The sequence below is a fragment of the Carlito syrichta genome, unplaced genomic scaffold, assembly GCF_000164805.1.
Source record: "Carlito syrichta isolate Samal-C Ts95f unplaced genomic scaffold, Tarsius_syrichta-2.0.1 Scaffold115657, whole genome shotgun sequence".
Classification (NCBI taxonomy): Eukaryota; Metazoa; Chordata; class Mammalia; order Primates; family Tarsiidae; genus Carlito; species Carlito syrichta.
This window is the reverse complement of record NW_007059753.1, coordinates 132,984-137,537: the sequence shown is the minus strand read 5'-3', so window position 1 is coordinate 137,537 and position 4,554 is coordinate 132,984. Positions and strand designations below refer to the sequence as shown.

Here is a 4,554-nt window from a genome sequence, read left to right as displayed (position 1 = left end):
GCCGCGGCGCGCATGCGCACTGGGCGCGCCCCCGGGGGGCGGGGCAGCGAGCGCGCGGCTGAGATCACCGGCTGGGCCTTAAAGGGGCCGCGCCGGGAACTCCCGCCCGCTGCCCTGCGGGTGGGAGCGGGGTTCTGCCGCCTCTAGCGAAACCGGCCAAGACCAGCCCCCCACTCTGCCCACCACAGAGATTCCTGAGGTTCCGTGGACTCCGAGCTCCTGACCCTCCCTGGCTGTTTGGCGCTTCGCTTCTCTTAACCCTAATTGTCTCCATTTGAGCCTGTTTTGAAGCTGAAACAAAATGCAATGGCTGTTTGTTGAATGAAGGATGCGTGTGGAATTGTGGAATGAACGTATACCGAGTGTTGTGTGCAATTACGCGAGATGAAATTGCAAAGCACAGAAAGAGGTTTTCTTCCCACTCCAAAAGTAGCGCTTCTTTCTTGCTCCACCTCTACTCGCAAAGTCTACCTTGCTTTAGGCCGCCAAACTAGCAGAGTCTTCAGATATCCTTCTAGCTGCCTAGCCAGGTCCACACCTTACCCAAGTTAACTGAAAAGCATAAAATGCAATCAAATTCTGGCGTTGATGCGCTCAAGGTCCCCAAAAGTATTTGCATCTCCAGCTGGCACCTCCCCTGCAGTATCTACTCAAAATCTTTTCCTTGGTCCAATAAGCATCTCAAAGTCACTGTGTCCACAGCTGAGCCAACCTCCTTTCCACATAGGTACAAACCTCAGCTGTTGAAAACTCCACCCAAGCCGGGCTCCGTGGCTCAGCCTGTAATCCCGCGCCTTTGGGAGGCTGAGGTGAGTGGATTGCCTGAGCCCCGGGTTCGAGACCCGCCTGGGCAGCGAGACCTCATCTCTACAAGAAATCAAAAAATCAGCCGGGCGTGGTAGCGCATGCCTGTAATTTCGGAAGGCTGAGGCGGAAGGATCGCCGGAGCCCAGCAGGCAAGGCTGCGGTGGCCAGGAGCGGCCTCTGCACTCCAGTCTGGGCGACCGAGTGAGACTCCAACTCCAAAAAAAAAAAAGAAAAGAAAACTCCACCCTTCCTATCCCCAGGCCAGAACTCAGAGTTATCCTTTATCCCCACTTCTGCCCTCTACCCACTTAGGCAGGCAGGAAATTCTGTTGAGTCTACCTGCAAAATACATCTAGACTCTGATCTCTTCCATCCCACTACTACTGCTACCACCCTGGTGCCGTTTCTGCACAGGATTATTGCAGTATTCTCCTAACCCATCTCCCTTGTTCTGATCTAGCCCTCTGATCTGTCAATTTAGCAGACAGGGGATTCTTTTTTTTTTTTTAGTTGGAATCTCACTCCCTCGCCCAAGCTGGAGTGCAGTGGCACGCACATAGCCACCCCAGCGTCGACCTGCTGGGCTCAGGCAAGCCTTCCATCTCAGCCTTCCAAGTAGTCAGAACTACAGGAATGCGCTACCACGCCCGGCTAATTTTTTTTATTTATTGTAGAGACAAGGTCTCGCCGAATTGCCCAGGCTGTTCTCAACCCCGTGGGCTAAGGCAGTCTCCTCACCTTGGCCTCCCAAAGTACTGGGATTACAGGCTTGAGTGTCTGTGGCTGGCAGGGGGATTCTCGTCTCTACAACATCAAAAAATTAGCCAGGTGTGGTAGCGTGTGCCTGTAGTTTCGGCTACTTGGAAGACTGATGTTGGAAGGATCACTTGAACCCAGTAGGTCGAGGTTGCAGTGGTCATGAGTGGGTCACTGCACTACAGCCTGGGCAACAGAATGAGACTCCTACTCAAAAAAAAAAAAAAAAAAAGCCCAAAGTCAAAACATGGCATTTCTGAGACTTAGTTGAGGACTTCCTCTCTTCCTCTTTCATCTTGCCTCTGACACACCATCTGAATTGAGGAAGACCCAGAAACCTCGGGGCCACATGAATTATGGCCACGACCACATCAGCAAGCACCAAAAGCACCCCGGAGGCCTTGGTAATGCTGGTGGCATGCATCACCACAGGATCGATTTCAACAAATGTCACCCAGGTTACTTCGGGAAAGTTGGTGTGAGGCATTACCACTTCAAGAGGTACCAGAGTTTCTGCCCAACTGTCAACCTTGACAAATGTGGGCCTTGGTTAGTGAGCAGACATGGGCGCATGCTGCTGAAAACAAGACTGTAGCTGCTCCCGTCATAGATGTGGTGCAATCAGGCTACTACAAAATTCTGAGAAAGGAAAAGCTCCCACAGCAGGCTGTCATCATGAAGGCCAAATTCTTCAACAGAAGAGTTGAGGAGGAGATTAAGGGTGTGGGGGAACCTTGTCCTGGTGGCTTGAAGCCACATGGAGGCAGGTTCATTAAATAACAAATGCTTTAAAAAAAGGCACTTCTTTGCTGAAAACCCTTCATTGGTTCCCATTCACTCTAAATAAAAGCCAAAGTCCTTACCAGTATAAGGAAAATAGCTTAAATGATTCATTTTCAAGGAATTGCTTAACAAAAAGTCGCTTAACTAACTTGCAGCTATGGCAACCCCCGAAATTACACATTTCCGGGATGTCCCTGAACAGACAAAACCCAGAAGCACCCCAACTGCTGAAAATGGTGGCTGGTCATCAGCCCTTTGTTTTATTTATTTCCTGGTTCTTCTCCCTCCTCAGAACATTTGGTGTGCCTTTTTCTTTTTCCTTTTTTTTGAGTTGGAGTCTCACTCTATTGCCCCGGCTAGAGTGCAGTGGCACGCTCCTGACCACCACAGCCTCAACCTGCTGGGCTCCAGCAATCCTTCCACTTCAGCCTTCCAAGAAGCCGGAACTACAGGTGCATGCTACCACGCCCGTCTAGTTTTTGATTTATTGTGGAGATGAGGTCTTGCCAAGTTGCCCAGGGGTCTCAAACCTGCGGGTTCAGGCAATCCACTCGCTCGGCCTCCTAAAGTGCTGGGATAACAGGCTGAGCCACCGAGCCTGGCCTGGTGGGCCTTTTTCAAGGACAGGAAAAGAGAGAAGGGGACAATGAATGCCTGATAAGGGAATAATAACACTTAAGCCATGTCCAAGATTGCACACCCCATAGTATTCAGCCAATGAGGAAATGGGGGAGGGACTTGCACACTAGAGAATAAATTGCTTGCTGTAACTGTTCAGGGTGTGCTGCCTATCAGACACCCAATCTTGCAAGACTGCCATTAAAGTCTTGCTTCTGCTACACTCGGCATCTCTGTCCATCCGTTGATTTTGGATGGGTGAGTTTGTTTCTCACACCAGTCCTTACAAAGCTGCTCAGGCGTACTTGACCTCATCTCTTCCTCTTCTTTCTCCCCACACTGACCCCTTGCTGTTCCTAGAACGAGCCAAGTATACTCAGCCCCAAGTCACTTGCACTGGCTGTTTTTTTCTGTTGGGATCGCTGTTCCCCTAGATACCGCCCTCACCTTAAAGGTTTGCTCAAATGTCCCTCACTCAGTAAAACCTGCCCTGACCACCCTAGTAAAAATGCCACACCCAGGCCGGGCGAGGCAGCTCACGCCTATAATCCCAGCACTTTGGGAGGCCAAGGTGAGAGGATTACCCAACCTGGGTAACTTGACAAGACCTCTTCTCCACCATAAATCAAAAAATTAACCGGGCATGGTGGTGTGTGCCTGTAGTTCCAGCTACTTGGAAGGCTGAGGCAGAGGGTCACCTGAGCCCAGTAGATCCAGGCTGCGGTGGCTGTGAGCATGCCACTGTACTTCAGCCTGGGTGACAGAGTGAGACTTCCATTCAAAAAAAAAGCCACACCCTCACATGCACTCCCAGTTTCCCCTTTCCAGTGCTGTTTTCCCCCATATCACTTAATTTCTATCATAGTACATAGTTTGCCTATTTTATTGTTTGTCTTCTTCTAGTCAAACATAAGTGCAACGAGAACAAAGATTTTTGTTCTTTTTGTTTCCTAATGTAATTCCAGTACTCAGCACAGGAGCTGGCATAGAGAACATGTCCCCCAAAATATTTGTAGCATGACCAAAGATCCTCTAAGAGCAAAGGAAACTTCCTTACCAGCGTGAGGACTGTAGGACAGTCCTCACGCTCTTCCAACAGGAACAAGTTTTATCAATTGCATTGTAAGCATTTGTTTATGACTCCTAGCTCTTCCTTCCTACATACTAACCCCTTCAGGGCAAAGTCCTTGTCCCAATACAGAAAGTTTACAAGCCAGATCCAATCTGACATCCACTGCCCCTTCCAGAGTGTTCAGGTCAAGAGGCACCCGAATTCAGGTTCTTGGTCCCTGCTCCTCAAGGGCATGTTTGGGTCTCAACTTACAGAGGCCCCAGGCTGGCATGGGCAGAGGCAGGTGGTGGGTATTTTTAGGCTTGGTTACCAGAAAAGAGCTCAAAGACAAAAGTCACCTGGCCTGAGTGGCATGGTAGGTCAGCAGGTGGCACTGGAGACCTTAAGTGATGCTTCCTGTGGGAGGAAAAAGCCTCCCTCAAGACCTTTACTTGGTCTTTCCAAAGTGAAAATATAAATCGGGCTCAGTGGCTCAGCCTGTAATCCTGTGCCTTTGGGAGGCTGAGGTGAGTGGATTG

The 4,554-nt window shown here is 50.0% G+C and overlaps 1 pseudogene; it reads left to right on the top strand.

Moving 5' to 3' along the window:
* The window catches only part of LOC110594442, a 2,550-nt pseudogene extending 207 nt beyond the window's left edge, over window positions 1-2,343 (top strand).
* The last annotated feature ends 2,211 nt before the right edge of the window (window positions 2,344-4,554 follow it).